This window comes from Hemitrygon akajei, unplaced genomic scaffold (genome assembly GCF_048418815.1).
Source record: "Hemitrygon akajei unplaced genomic scaffold, sHemAka1.3 Scf000105, whole genome shotgun sequence".
Taxonomy (NCBI): domain Eukaryota; kingdom Metazoa; phylum Chordata; class Chondrichthyes; order Myliobatiformes; family Dasyatidae; genus Hemitrygon; species Hemitrygon akajei.
In genome coordinates this window covers 1,471,793-1,488,467 of record NW_027331991.1, presented here as the reverse complement: position 1 = coordinate 1,488,467, position 16,675 = coordinate 1,471,793, and the positions used below count along the sequence as shown (strand labels likewise).

General features: G+C 45.1%; 1 protein-coding gene across 1 annotated transcript in view; it reads right to left on the bottom strand.

Moving 5' to 3' along the window:
• Nucleotides 1-16,675, bottom strand: part of LOC140723236 (uncharacterized) — a 701,392-nt gene that overhangs the window by 553,408 nt on the left and 131,309 nt on the right. The window lies entirely within an intron of this gene.

Sequence of the window (16,675 nt, the reverse complement as noted above, 5' to 3'; positions counted from 1 at the left end):
GATATTGGCCATTGTCTCTTGGAGACGGAATTGTGTATTGAGTACTGTACTATTCATTGAAGCCCTCAGGGGATGACCAGAGTGGGCTGGTTGAGGGATTGCATCATCCCAACCTGATTGATATCTGAGACCCCGTGAGTAAGGATAAAAGAGGGTCTGGGGAACAACCCCTTTAGACTCACCAGGAGAAACGCTAAGAAATCCCGTGACAGCGTTTAATAGTGACAGCCGGTGGGGGGCCCGCGTGCGTCCTTTTCCATTTGCCAAGGAATTGGTGGGCCTTACCACGGAAGAACGGCTTTAGCTAAAAGGAGAAACCAACACCAACGGAACTCTGGAAGGATCGACATCATAAAAAGGAAAAGCTGGCAAGTTTCAAAAATCCCTCTCTTGACTCCAACCAAAGGCTGCAGCCTGCATGAACTAAATGACCTTTGATATTTCCATCGGACAATACATTATCCCCTAGACAACGAAAGAGCTTATTTCTTATTGATTATTATTATACCCGCACTTTTAGATCTAGTATTGACGACGTATAGTATCTGTAAGTTTGCATTGATATTATGCTGGTGTACTTTTTCCAATAAATACTGTTAAAATAGTACCATCAGACTTCAATGGACCTCTCTAACTTTGCTGGTAAGTGACCCAGTTATGGGGTTCGTAACACTTTATCAACCTTTGTTTCTTGGCATAGTACATAATCTCTCTACAGATTTGTTCCTTGAAATCCCTCAGACTGTTGGGTGCAAGCAAGTCCAAGTAATGGCTACAATATCATAATTTCATGCCCTGAGGTCTGAACAACTTCTGTTTGGTAACAAGAAAACAACCTGGCCCTCAATGTCACTAAAACAAAGGAGCTGGCTGCAGACTACAGGAGAACTGGAGACAGGCTGACCCAGGATCTGGGGTTGAGAGGGTGAACAGCTTCAAGTTCCCTGGCATACACAACACCGAGGATCTCACCTGGTCTGTACATACTGGCTGTGTGGTGAAAAAGGCAACAGCACCACTTTCACCGCAGGCGGTTCAGGAAGTTTGGGATGGGGCCCCAAATACTAACAACTTTCTACAGGGGCACAATTGAGAGCATCCTGACTGGCTGCATCACTGTCTGGTATGGGTGCTGTACTTCACTCAGTTGCAGGACTCTGCGGAGAGTGCTGCGGACAGCCCAGCGCATATGTAGATGTGAACTTCTCACTATTCAGGACATTGACAAAAACAGGTGTGTAAAAAGGGCCACTGTGTAAAAAGGATCATTGGGGACGAGAGTCACCCCAACCACAAACTGTTCCAGCTGCTACCATCTGGGAAACGGTACCAAAGCCTGAAAGCCCGGATGAACAGGCCCAGGGACAGATTCTTCCACCAGGCCCTCTGATAGATTAATTCATGCTGATACAATTGTACTTTTATTTATCCTGACTGTCCTGTTGTACATACTATTTATTATAAACTATTATAAATTTCACATTGCACATTTAGACAGAGACGTAACATAAAGATTTCTACAACTCGTGTATATGAAGGATGTATGTAATAAAGTCAATTCAATTCAATTCACCCTCTCCACTATCTGTTCTGTCATTCTGGCTCCAATCCTCCCTGCAACATTAGTTTAACCACCCACCCCACAGGGAAGCACTAGCAAGCCTTGCCACTCGGATATTAGTCCCATTCTAGTTCTGTTCCCCTAACTAACAAATCCCCCATCTCCCCTTTGACTTTCCTCTGCCAGGTAATCCCCCCCAACAGTTTGTAAAGTGTCCACCTGTTGTTGTATGAGATGGCAACAGGAGTACTCTGCGATGGCTATTTAACTTCATTCTCCTTCCTGACTCTCACCCAGTTTCCTGTGTCCTGCACCTTGGGTGTAACTCACCATGTCATATCTATCACCCCCTCCAACTCTCGGATGATGCGGAATTCATCCATTTCCAGCTCCAACTCCTTAAAGTGCAGCTGGATATACACCTTCTACGTGAGGGCGTCAGGGACACTGGAGGTCTCCCCGCCTTCCCACCGGTGTCCCCTCTAATTTGTAATGACCAGTGTGTGCAAAAATCTTGTGCTGTACAATTTTTACCCAGTGAGAACAACATGTGCAAACTGAATTTTATATAGAGAGGTATTCATTTCAACAGCGAGCAAATCACTGTCAGTAAGAACTTTGATCTCCTCTGGGAGATCTCTCACACAACCTACGTAACAGGTCTGTAGTGGTTAATGACGGATTTACTTGCCACAGCTTTTGCAAACCACCTACTGTGATTTTCTTGCTAAATGATGCTTTAAAAATTCAGATTTCCAAATATCAACTCATTTCTTCCAATTTGAAAATTCCCCACCAACTCTTGCATCACCACAATACACAGAGGTAAAAGTACTATACTTAAATATTCCCCCTGAACCCTCCCCCAGGTGACTGACAGTGATGAACTCAGTGAATGCTATGCCAATGAATACGAAGGGAAGGGCAGTAGTCTGTCTCAACGGAGTCTGGCACATTTGTGATGTGAAAGCTACTTGTTGCCCAGGGCAAAGGTGTTTGATATCATTATGTAGCCAGACAGAATGGGACAAAACATGTTCTCACCGGTAGAAAAGTCCAGACCAAGAGGAGGTAGAACAAGCAATGCACACAAAATGCTGGAGGAACTCAGCAGGCCGGGCAGCATCTATGGAAAAGAGTACTAATGCTGAATTCCTCCAGCAATTTGTGTAGCTTGGATTTCCAGCATCTGCAGATTTCCTCTTTGTGATTGGAGGTAGAACAAAGATGATTTTCTCAACTGGTGATGTAAAAGATTTTAGAGCCATAGAATAGAACACTACAGCACAGTACAGGCCCTTCAGCTCTCCATGTTGTGCTAACCCATATAATCCTTAAAAATAGTACTAAACCCACACTACCCCGTAACCCTCCATTTTTCTTTCATCCATGTGCCTGTCCAAGAGGCTCTTAAATACCCCTAATGTTTTAGCCTCCACCACCACCCCTGGCAAGTCATTCCAGGCACTCACAACCCTCTGTGTAAAAAAAACTTACCCCTGATGTCTCCCCTAAACTTCCCTCCCTTAATTTTATACATATGCCCTCTGGTGTTTGCTATTGGTGCCCTGGGAAACAGGTACTGACTATCCACCCCGTCTATGCCTCTCATAATCTTTTAGCCCTCTATCAAGTTCTAGACCTTTCAGATTATTTCACGTTTCATAAAGATTGAAACAGAATAGGCTGAAGCACACCGTTCAAAAGTGCTGGCGTTCAATCCACTTCGTGCATTGACTCATAACATTTTTTGGGTGTATGTTTGTCAGAAACACATCCAACAGATTTCCCATCAGAAGTGCAGGTAAATTCTGGACCTGATTTCAAATGAACCACTGAGCACTCTAAAAAAAAAGTGCTGCAGAGGCCGATTTCTCCCTTGTGCTTTTATTTTTAGTGTGAACTATGTAACATTGATGGTGATTAGTGATCATTACTTTCAGGCGACAGCCCTCCAAACCTGTGACTAACCACAGTAAAACTTAGTGAACCTGCCATGGTTGGGTCTTGGGTGTCGGACTAGCAGATTTTCTGTATTATTAGATGTTCTCATATTAATACATCATACCTCAGTTCCAAATCACTGTTTTTAGACATCACATTACAGAATGATGTGTTCCACATAACCTGCAAGTTTAAAAGAAGCTCAGAAAATAAGGTCAAAGTAAGTTTCAAAAGCATCTGGGAAACAGAAACGTGCAAGTTTAAAGGGAGCAGAGATACCTGACTGACCTGCATGAGGTGTTGAGCTACCTAAAATGCATTCTTGAACATATAATGTAGATTTAAAGCATTAATTGGAATTAAATTATTTTATTAAATAAACATTATCTTGGATCTCTTAATCGTAATTCACATTTAATGTAGGATTAACCTTTCTGCATTTGGATAACTACAATTTTTGTTCTTTTCTTTCGAAAAAAGCAGTCACATCATAATACTATTCAAACTTCAGACCAAAAGTCTTCTTTTTCCCCCTTTTATTTTTTCCCAGGAAAAAAACTTTTTGCTATTTAAAATTGGTAACATTTATCAATTCATGCTATTGTTTAAAATTAAATTGCTTAACTCCCTGAAGCAAACTTGTAAGTTCACTAGCTAATAAAGAAGTAAACAAAGAGGATTGTATATTTTACGCACAAAGCAGCATAATATCAATGCTCCTACATCATAAATTGGGAGACGAATGTACACATCCCAACCTTATTAGGTATTTGTACTCAATTTTTCCCACAGATGGTGAACTGCTAATCTTGGCTGGTTCATCAGGCACAGCATGGAGTAGATTTGAAGGGAGGTGGGGTGGTTTGTGTATTTGCGGCAGTGCTGGGAGGAAAAATCAGCATGAATGATGAATGTCTTTAATGTCCCTTCCTATAAAATGCTCTACAAATGTCTCACACTTATTTGACCCTGAGCTTTTTTTAAAACCATATTACACTTTAGTCAGGATTACTTAGAATTTCAACATCTCTTTTCCAGCAAAAATAATAAGTGGGAAGGGGTATAATTTAAAGATCCTATATATTCAGTTTAATCCACCCTATTCTAATGAAATGTTTATTCAGTTATTCATGCTATTGACAAGGCTCTGAATAAAGCAAATGAGGACTAATAGGTGTGGTCCATTCTTACAACCAGTTCGATGGCATAATTTTAATCTCACTTCTCCATGTCTTCACATTTAGGAGCAGAATCACAAGAAGAGGTGGCAAATGACCAGGAAAAGCTTCACACAGAATCACAGAATAATTATAATAAAATTATTGTTGGCATGAAAGGAGATCATCAACCAGAACTATCCTCTCAATTCCAATCCTTTTCTCTTGCCCTGCATCACTGCAAAAATTCACTCTCATTTCCTTTCCAATTCTATTTGAATGTACTGTCTTACTCTTCACCAGTACTGTTCTGTGGCTATCCAGTAAGTGTGCTCTGGAAGTCCAACCAAAGTAGAATCTTTGCTAATCTACAATGCTTGCACTGTACCTCACCATACTTTATGACTGGTAATTTAGCCAAGATTCCTATTTTCTAATCACAGGAAAGACTAAGTACAAATTTAAAACAAAGGCTAAGATTTAAACTTTCATCTTATGCTGATGATCATCTAATGTTATACTGCTTTTCTCTCTCTCTCTCTCTATATATATATATAAATAAAAGGGGTGATAGATAAGTTTGTGGCCTAAGGTAGAAGGAGTCAATTTTAGAAAATCTAGCACATCTATTTTTCAACATAGTACACTCCTACATTTACACACTTAGTCCAGCAGTCGTGTAACATACGTACCTTGGACCTCCAGAAAGTGTCCACAGATGGGTGATTGATAAGTTTTGTTCCCTTTCTCCCAGTTCCTAATCCTTGCATTTAGATAGCTGGAGCTCAGCTCTGTCTGAGAGATCCATCGGTTCCCATTCACTCATCAACCGGAAGCACCCCGGGGCCCGTGTACGGATCGTGGGGCTGAGAGAGAGGGAAGAGAGCAGGATTGTCCCGGGATTGCGGGTCACGGTGTCCGGATTTCACCGGAATTGTTCCGAAGTCGCTGTTTAAGATATAAAAAAAAACACGGAAGATCATCTTACCTGCAGCCGACATCTCCAAGTCCTTCTGTGTACTGCGCGCATGCGTGATACTCGGAGACGTCAACAGCCTGACGCCTGCGCAGTTCATCAGTGCTTCAGCGCCGACCAAAAAAATTAATAACGCAGGGCCTTATGGGTAATAACGGTGCCAATAAACATTTCTTAAAGCACCGGTTCAATGTCCATACTGTGGCGACCCACTTCCTAGCGCACTCGAACTGGCTCACAAATAGCCAGCGCGCCGGCACAAAGGCCAGTCCCAAAAGGGCGCCAGGTCTGCTTCACCAACAAAGGGAAAAGCCCGCGCGGGACAGTGAGTACGTGCCCCCTACAGCATCCGCGCCCGGGGAGGGCGGAATCAGGGTGGCTTTAAAGCGAAGCTGTGAAGTTCGAATAAAATCTTCTTTAACTGCAGTTTACCGACTCCGTGTCGTTATTTTAGCGCTGCGTGTAGTACACCGCTACAATTGGTGACCCCGACGGTCCAAACGATATTTGGACGGAGATGAACGACGCCGCATGAACGTTGAAACGGCAAAGCTTATGGACGCTGCGACCTCACCTCTGGTTCCAGCAAGCAGAAGCCCAATTCCACGTTCGGCAGATAACCTCAGAGGACACCCGTTACTACTACGTGGTGAGCTCCCTCGACCAGGACACAGCAGCCCAGGTTGAGGAGTTCATACAGTCTCCCCCAGCGGACGGCAAATAAACGGAATTCAAAGCCCTGCTCATAAGGACTTTCAGTCTCTCACGGCGCGAGCGAGCAAACCCTGGATGGTTTGGGGGACAGACCTCCATCGGCTTTAATGAATGAGATGTTGTCTCTGGCCGGCGGACACAAGCCCTGCCACATGTTTGAGCAGGCATTCCTGGAGCAGCTGCCCGAGGACATACGCCTGCTGCTGTCCGACGCGGATTTCAGCGACCCCCGGAAGGTGGCAGCCGGGTTGGACTTGCTGTGGAACCCAAGAAGGTGAGTGGGGCGTCCGTCACACAGATCACCCGGCCACGCTCCCAGCAGCAAACCAGACCAGGTCCGGCCACAGAGCCCGCTAACCCCAGAGGGAGGGGTGAGGAGCCCAACGAACACTGGTGTTTCTACCACCAGCGGTGGGGCGCAGAAGCCCGCCACTGTCGCCCACCCTGCAAGTTCCCGGGAAACGCCAGGACCAGCCGCCGCTGATGGCTACGGCGGCTGGCCATCGGGATAGCCTCCTGTATGTGTGGGACAAGCGGTCGGAACGCCGTCTTTTGGTCGACACCGGTGCCGAGATCAGCGTCTTACTTCCGACGAGTTACGACACCCGCAGCAGGGCGCCGGGTCCCCCCCTGAGGGCCGCGAACGGCAGCACAGTAAGGACTTATGGCACCCGTCCGGTGCAGCTACGGTTCGACTCCAGCCAGTTCACGTGGGAATTCACACTGGCCGCCATAGCCCAACCGCTTCTGGGTGCGGATTTTCTGCAGTCTCACAGCCTGCTGGTCGAGCTGCCCAGGAAGAGACTGGTTCACGCCGAGACCTTTCAGACGTTCTCCCTGGGTGAAGCCCAGTTGCCAGCCCCTTCCCTCGGCTCCATCACGCTGTCCGACGACGACTTCACCAGGGTCCTGGCGGATTTCTCATTGGTTCTGGCATCGCAGTTTCCGGCAGCCATGCCCCGACACGGAATACAGCACCACATCCCGACCCAGGGACCACCCCTCCACGCCCGTGCTCGGCGGCTTCCCCCGGACAAGCTCCGACTGGCGAAGGAGGAGTTCAAGAGGATGGAGGAATTGGGGATCATTCGGCGGTCCGACAGCCCATGGGCCTCCCCCCTGCACATGGTGCCCAAAGCGACAGGGGGCTGGAGACCGTGCGGCGACTACCGCAGGCTGAACGAGGCTACCACACCGGACCGCTACCCTGTGCCGCACATTCAGGACTTTGCAGCAAACCTGCACGGCGCACAGATCTTCTCCAAGGTAGACCTCGTCCGAGGATACCATCAAATCCCGATGCATTCGGACGACGTCCCCAAAACGGCTCTCATCACCCCGTTCGGCCTTTTCGAGTTCCTCCGCATGCCGTTCGGCCTGAAGAATGCCGCACAGACGTTTCAGCGGTGGGACGCGACCTGGACTTCGCATTCATCTATTTGGACGACATCCTCATAGCCAGCAGCAGTCGTCAGGAGCATCTGTCCCACCTCCGACAACTCTATGCCCGGCTGAGTGACTACGGTCTAACTATCAACCCGGCCAAATGCCATTTCGGGCTCGACACCATTGACTTCCTGGGCCACAGGATTACTGCAGACGGGGCAACCCCTCTGCCCGCTAAGGTAGATGCGGTCCGCCATTTCCCCCGACCCACCACGATCAAAGGCCTTCAGGAATTCGTAGGTATGGTCAATTTCTACCACCGCCTCCTCCCTTCAGCTGCCCGAATCATGCGCCCCCTGTTCGCCCTGCTGTCCTACGAGGGGCCGTTCACGGTGCTCAGGAACAACGGGTCCACGTTCGTGCTGGACGTTGGGGGGCGAGAGGAGGTTTTCACGGTGGACCGACTCAAACCGGCCCATGTGGACTTGGCGCAACCGGTCGAGTTTCCGACACCACGGCGCAGAGGCCGACCTCCCAAACAGGGTCCGGCCCAGACTGTGGACATTGGGGGGTGTATCGCCGGTTCTGGGGGGGGGGGTTATGTGGCGACCCACTTACTAGCGCACTCGAACCGGCTCACAATTAGCCAACACAAAGGCTAGGTCCGCAACAAAGGGAAAAAGCCTGAGGGGGTGTCAGTACGTGCTTCTTGAAGCATCCGCGCGGGGGAGGGCGGATTGAGTGAGGCTTTAAAAGCAAGGCTGTGAAGTTCGAATAAACTTTATCTTTGACTGCAGTTTACCGACTCCGTGTCGTTATTTTAGCGCTGCGTGTAACACACCGCTACAATGGTTTCAATTTTGTAAATTTTTTGGACTGAATAAATATATACTGTCAAGTTCTATTATATCTATTTTTTTTCTTTCAACCATTTAAATTGATCAAGCTTTTCTTTTATGGAAAACAAAGGGAAAATTATGTTTTCGTGACTTATTTATGGCTGATTGTTTTATGTCTTTTGAACAGTTTTCTAATAAATATAATTTTCCTCGATCACACTTTTTCAGATATTTACAGATTAGAAACTTTTTGAATGTTATTTTACTTTCTGTTCCGATATCACATCAAATTGAAGTTACGGGGAAAAAAAAGTTCAAATCCATATCAGAAGAGTTTATTATCATTTATTTATGATTTAATTATGAAAATACACTTAGATACTTCTGATAAAATTAAGAATGGGTGGGAAAGAGAACTTCGGATACCTTTACCTATACAGAAATGGGAGAAAATTCTTCAACTAGAAAATTCCTTCCTCAGTGTGTGTCAGACATGCCTTCATACAATTTAAGATGGTTCATAGGGCTCATATGTCCAAGGGTAAGTTAGCTCATTTTTACTGCCATATAAATCCTGTCTGTCATAGAGGTAATTCTGAGGTAGCTTCATTGAAACGTATGTTCTGGTCTTGTCCTCTTCTAAAAATAATATTGGAAAGATATATTTGATATTATCTCAGTAGTTCTGCGTATTTACAACCACATCCTATTATTGCAATATTTGGACGACCTGTGATAGACTCTAGTCAACTATCCTCATCAGCTTGTCGTCTAATTGCATTTGTTACATTAATAGCCAGAAGACCCATTTTACTTGAAAGATTCCAATCCCCCTACTACATTGTAAAGGTTTTCCCAAGCCTTAACATGTCTAAACTTGGAAAAAAATTACTAGTGGTACTGTGGATCCTTCGGTTAAATTTGAAGAGACTCGGAGACCATTTAGTCAATATTTTCATATGATGTAAGTTGACCCTTTCCGAATCTTGTGTATTAAGGTTTTGTTCATGTATAGAGGAGCGGAGTTAATGACAAATAATAATTTCAGACATTGTGATATGACAGCCCAATCTTTGTCTATTTGTTTTTATTTAGTTTAGATTTTTTTTTCTAGTTTAGGGTGTTTTCCCCTTATAAAAATCTTTTTCATGGTTAGTTGCTATGAGATTGGGAGGTTAAACTATATTTGTCATTTGGAATTGGTGTTTTTACATGTTAACCGTTATTAATGTAATCCCGATCTCTTTATATCATTACTATTATTGCTATGCTTATTAAATTTGAAACTTATTAAAAAGATTGAAAAAGAAAAGGAAAGTGGCTGCTACCAGGTGGGCCAATCACAGTTCTTGTTGTCTGCGTCGCTGCGTCTCGTAGTTACATTTTTAGGAATGTACGCGTTATGCTACGGCATACGGTACAGCCTAGGGTGCAGCGTCGGGTACGCGGCTACGTAGAGCCTACGGCGTAGCCTGGACGGAGAAGAATAATTCAGGCTTCAGTGTGTGGGAAGGGATTCACTTGGTCATCTCAACTACTGAGACACCAGCGAGTTCACACTGGGTAGAGACTGATCACCTGCGCAGACTTTAGGAGGAGATTTTCACAGCCAAATCAACCAAAAGTGCATCATTGAGTTCACACTGTGGAGAGGTTGTTCATCTGCTGTGAATGAGGGAAGCGATCCACTCAGTCATCTAACCTTACGTAACTTTCACTTCAGCTGGCAGTTTAATATACGGGGTGATAGCCCCCACCCAGCCCGGCCAAACTTCAGAAATCTCATTTGGGTGGATGCTGTGTGATGTGTCCCATGTTACAGATCAGTACCCTGAAATTACAAACGATACACAATATGCAATTAAACGATTCAGCTCTATAATTCTGACTTTGACTATAGGGTTAGTAAAGAAAATGAAAAAAAAGAAAAAGGGCCGCTCTCTCCATTCATGTCTTCTCATCTCTCGCCAGCAAAAAACCGTGAAAATCTCTCTTCCAGACTCACAAGAAAGAATATTTCTGTCATTGCACAGCCCCACACTCGAAAACCCAACTTCCTCTAGTCGTAACCTGAACATTGCTGCCACAGAGAAACCATTACCTCAGCAGCGAAACATTACAGAGAGGCCGTTACTTTAGCAGTGAAACCTTACAGCACGTTACACTTACCACATACTGCCGGTTCACACAGGGGAGAAAGTTTCAATAAGCTGCATGCTGAATATTTATCCATCAATGTTGCTGAATGCAATTTCGAGAGTGACTGTCGGTGCTGAACTCTGCAATTATTGGTGCTGCTCACCACATCCAGTTCTGCACCCTGGTCACTGGGCATGGGAGGAGTTTCTTCTGCTGCACATTCACCTTTAATGGGCCTAGATCTGTGACAAATAAATCAGTTCTATATTAAACGCTGTCTCCGGTACTTAGTGAATTTATAACACAACTAGTATACAGCAGAGAGTCAACTCAGGCTGGCTGGACACTGCCTGTGATTTTGTTCCACAGGCAGATCTTTCAAATCCTCCCCTGTTGTTCACCTCTCACTGTCCCTGTGAATGAGTTCCAAATAGTCACCACTCTGTGGGCGAAGAGGTTTCCCTTGAATTCTCTGCAGTGCGAAGAAGTCGAGCTGACTGTAGTTCTGTCTGAGATGTTCTTCGCCCCTCAAATCTCTATGCATCACAAAGAGGAAGTAGTATTCTAAAGCTCAGGTGACAAAACCGTGGCTGATAAGAGAAACCAAAGAAAACATAAAAACCAAGGAGAGGGCATAGAGCAAAAATCACTAGTATGTTGGAGGATTGGGAAGATTTTAAAAACCAACAGAATGCCACTAAAATAATTAAGAAGGAAATGATGGAACACTTAAGTGAGCTAGCCGGTAATATTAAAGAGGATACCAAATGTTTCTTCAGGTAATTGTACTGTAAAAGAAAGGCGGAAGCGGATATCGAACCACTGAAAAGTGATGATGGAGAGGTAGTAATGGGCTGGGGGTGCAAGCTGATGGCAGATGAACCGAATATCTCTCGAAGACCCCGGCAGGAATATGGAAGTACCAGATGTCAGTGGACTGAATGTGTGAAGTTACGTTACTCGGGAGAAGGTTCTTGGGAAACAGAGATGGTCTGAAGGTAAATAGGTTCCCTGGATCAGATGGTATACACCACAGAGATCTGAAAGAGGTGGCTGAAGAGATGTGGAGGCGTTAGCAATGATTTTTCGAGTATCGTTAAGGAAATAAAATCCTAAGTTAGTTTTCCCTTCACTACTCCCCCTCTCGCAGTTTCACCTATCACCGACCACTTCTTCTACCCTTTTCACCCCCACACTTCTTCCTCTGACGTCTCATCTTTTCTTCCCCCCAGTCCTGATGAAGGGGCTCGGCCCGAAACGTCGACTGTTTACTATTTCCCATATAAGCTGCCTGGCCTCCTAGGTTCCTCCAGCATTTTGTGTTTGTGTTGCTTGGATTCCCAGCATCCACAGAACGTTGCAGTTGATACAGATAAGAGACAGATAGTTTGGAGTAAAGCTGCAGTCTGCAAAATGACTTCGATAGGTTTGGTGAACGGACAACGAAGTCGTGGATGAAATGTATGGAAATGTACAGTGTATGCAAATGTACGGTCATGTACAATTGTGGAAGGAATAGGGGGTAGAGAAAAAATAAATAAATGGGAGAAAATTCAAAAAATCAGAGGTGCATAAGTACTTGGGAATCCTTAAGCAGGAGTCCCTAAAGGTTTGCTTGCAGATTGTGTTGATGAAGGATGACAACTGTAATGTTAGCATATAAGAATAAGGATGTGACACTGTGGCTTTAAAACGCATTGGTCAGATTGCTCTTCGTGTATTGTGAACAGTTTACAACCTGTAAAAACAGATGTGCTCATACTGGAGCGGGTCCGGAGAACGTTTACGGGAATGATTCCAGCAACGAAAGGGCTAACGAATGAGGAGTGTTAGATAGCTTTGACCCTGCACTCGCTGGTATAGAAGAAAGAGAGGGGATCTCATTGAAACCTATTAAATATTGAAAGGCCTCGACAGCGTGGCTCTGAAGAAGATGCACACTATACTGTGTGAGTCTGGGACCACAGGTCACAACCTCAATGTATCGGACATCCACTGAGAGCAGAGATGAGGAGGATTTTCTTTAATCAGGGAGTGGTAAATCTTTAGAATTTATTGCCACGGACGGAGTGGAGGCCAAGTCATTGAGTGTATTTTAAATAGATGTTGAAAGATTATGGGGAGAAGGCAGGAGAATGGGGTTGAGAGATAATCAATTGGACAGGAACGAATGGCGGAGGAGACTCGATTGACTGACCAGCCCCTGTCTGATATCTCATGGCTCATGGTCTGAAGAAGAGGCCGGTGAGGTTGCATTAGGGTTAGGATTTTGTTAGGGTATCCACGTCTGGATTATTGTATTCAGTTATAGGAAAGAGGACGCTAAGCTGGAATAAGTGCAGAAAAGATTTACGAGAATGCTGCCGATACTCGAGGCACTGAGTTCTGGAGAGAGGTTGGGCAGGTTGGGACTTCACACCTTGAAGTGCTGGAGATTGAGGTGACATTATGCAGGTGTTCCACACTATGAGTGTACATAAATGGGGAATGTGCGCAGTTGAGTGATCTCGGCCTTTTCTCCTTGGAGCGACTGAGGATGAGAGGTGACCTGATAGACGTGTATAAGATGATGAGAGACATTGATCGTGTGGATAGTCAGAGGCTTTTTCCCAGGGCTGAAATGGTTGCCACAAGAGGACACAGGTTTAAGGTGCTGGGGAGTAGGTACAGAGGAGATGTCAGGGGTAAGTTTTTTACACAAGAGAGTGGCGAGTGCGTGGAATGGGCTGCCGGCAACGATGGTGGAGGCGGCTACAATAGGGTCTTTTAAGAAACTACTGGATAGGTACATGGAGCTTAGAAAAATAGAGGGCTATGGGTAAGCCCAGTAATTTCTAATGTCGGGACATGTTCCTCACAATTTTGTGGGCTGAAGGACCTGTATTGTGCTGTACGTTTTATATGTTTACTTTTCTTTTACCCCATTTTTGTGGAATCAACAACCAGAGGGCACCGGTTTAAGGGGAGAGAGGATTGATTTAATAGTGATCCCGGGGGACAATTATTAATCCACTCTCACTTCCGGTTCATTGTTTAACTAACATGATGAGGGCACTGTCAGGTTGGAGGAGCAACAACTCATATTACATCCGGGTAGTTTACAACCTGATGACATGAACATCGACATCTTTAACTTCTACCTCTACCTTTTTTTTCATCAACCCACAGGCCCGTCTCCTCCATTCTGTCTCCACACTTCTCTCTTCCCCACTGCGGATCGTCTCCCTCTGGTTCCTCTTTTACTTCCTTTTGTCCCATGGCCCGCTCTCTTATCGTATCAGATTCCTTCTTTTCAGTCCTTTGCATTTTCCACCTACCACCTCACAGCCTCTCACTTCATCTCCCACCTCGCCCACCCACTCACCTTCACTCTTATCTGGCTTCACCTATCACCTACCAGCTTGGACTCTTTCCACACCCCGCACCATCTTATTCCGGCTTTTCCCACTTCCAGTCCTGATGAAGGGTCTTGGCAGGAAATCTCTGTTTTGCTTTATCCCCTCTATAGAAGCTACCTGACCTCCTGACTTCCTCCAACATTTTGTGTATGTTACTCTGCATCTCCAACATCTGCAGAATCTCACCGGGACAGAGAGCAGAATGCAGAGAGAACATCGGGTCTCACTAATGTCGAGGAGGCCACACCTGGAAAACTGAAAACAGTAGATGACCCCAACAAGCACGATGTTGAAAAGTTGCCTCATATGGAAGGACTGTTTAGGACCCTGACTAGTGGTGAGGAGAGAGGTTTGGGGCATCTCTGGCACTTCATCCACTTGCAGTTGGCTTCCAGCCCCTACACCCCTTCTTATCGCTGTAAACCTTTCCCTTTTGTGGACAACACTGCCACTTGGTGGTGATTTGCCACAATAACAGGACCCCCTGATTTGTGGACTCCATTGTCACCAGGTGGCGCTCTGCCGCAATAACGCTGAGAGACAGAAATGTGATGCTGCAGCCTGCTGAAATGTTTCTTCAAGATTCAGGGTTGTTTAATTCCATTTCCAGCAGACACGTGTAAATGAGGTCGAAATAATTATTACTCCGGCTCCAATACAGCACAAAAACACAATAGTAACAACATATATCCACAACTTATATACTGTGCATGGATTGATTGTATGTTCATAAAGTGACGCTCGGCATAGGATGCCTGCATATAAGATGACAGACAGGAAATGATAAAGTAGAGGTGTTTGGTGTTGTGGAAGTATGGGTAAGTGGGCAGAGATATTTATCAGCTTTACTGCTTGGGAAAAGGAGCTGTCCCAGAGGCTGGTAGTCCTGGTGAGGACGCTGCGTATCTACCCCCGATGGGAGTGAGACAAATAGTCCATGAGTGTGATGGGTGAAGGTAGATTGTGAAAATTAGGTTGGTGCTTGATCTCAAGAGAGGGAATTTGGAAAATACCAATGAGATGCCTTTTAGATCATCTTGGAATTGTGTAGCCGGCTGGTGGCGTAGTGGCATCAGTGGCGGGAGGTCCTGAGTTTGAATCCAGCCGGCACCCATCTGTGCTGGGTTAAGAGCTGGTGATCTCTTTAAAAAAAATCTCACCCGGCAGAAGGCAAATACAACAATGGCAAGCCTTTGCTGTAACTAGCCTAGCACACGATTTCCCAATACGTCAGAGGAAATCGCCTGCTAAGTTGAAAATTCCAGATGTGACCTACCTTCCCTTTGCAATTGTGCCCACTAGGGAAAAGTTAATTCTGGAATGAACCAAATTTGATTGGGGAGCTTTTGGTAAAGGGAGCATGTGGATACAGTGATAATAACATGACTGAATTCACCCTTCACTTTGAGAGGGGAAAGGTAAAACAAGATGCATCATTATTAGTGGAGTGAGGGGAACTACGGAGGCACTGGAGAAGAGCTTAGCAAAGTTGATTGGAAGGGGACACTAGCAGGGATGATGGCAGAATAGCAATGGCTGGAGTTGCTCCACTTGACAGCCTCAGGGTTGAAGAGAAACAAATCATGCTCCACCTACGTAGCTCCAACCTGAAGGCATGAATATCGATTTCTCCTTCCAGTAAAAAAAATCACAGCCCATTGCCTTTCCTTCTACTTACTCCCGAATAACGTAACTTTACACATTCTGACCACTGACATTTGAGACTTTCATATTCCTGCCAGTGCCTTCCACAGATAAGAGTGAGTACAATACTTATTCAGTTCATCAGCCATCACCTTTCACCCTCACCCCATTATTCCCTCTCCAGCATCATTCTCCAGTGGTTTGATATCCATTTCTGTCTCTCTTTTACACAATATGTACCTGAAATTAAAAATGGTATCCTCTTTAATATTACTGGCTAGCTAATCTATTCCTTCTTAATGGTTTTGGTTGCATTCTGTTCATTTTTAAAACTTTCCAATTCTCTAACTGCCTAGTAATTTTTGTTCTGTGCCCTCTTTAGTCTTTATGTTGTCTTTGGTTTCTCTTAGCAGCTACGGTTTTGTCACCTTACCTTTAGAATACTACTTCCTCTTTGTGATGTGTATATCCCGTCACTTCCAGATTGCTTCCAGAAATTCCAGCCATTGCTGCTCTGTTTTCATCCCTGCCCGTGTTCTTTCCAAATCAATTTTGACCAATTTTTCTCTCAGGCCTCTCTAATTCTCTTTTTATTCATATCTGACTTTAGTTTCTCCTTCTCTAATGTCGGGGTGAATTTGATCAGATTAAGATCACTTGTCCCGAAGGGTTCCTTGAACTCAAGTGACCTAATTAATTCCGGTTCATTACAACACCCAATCCAGAATAGCTGATCCCCAAGTGGGCTCAACCACGAGCTGCTCTAAAAAAAAAGCATCTTGTAGGCATTCTAGGAATTCCTCCTCTTGAGACCAACACCATCCTGATTTTCCTAATCACCTGCATGGCAATCCCCCATGACTATTGTAACATTGCCCGTTTGGCACTCATTTTCTATCTCTCATTGTAATTTGTGG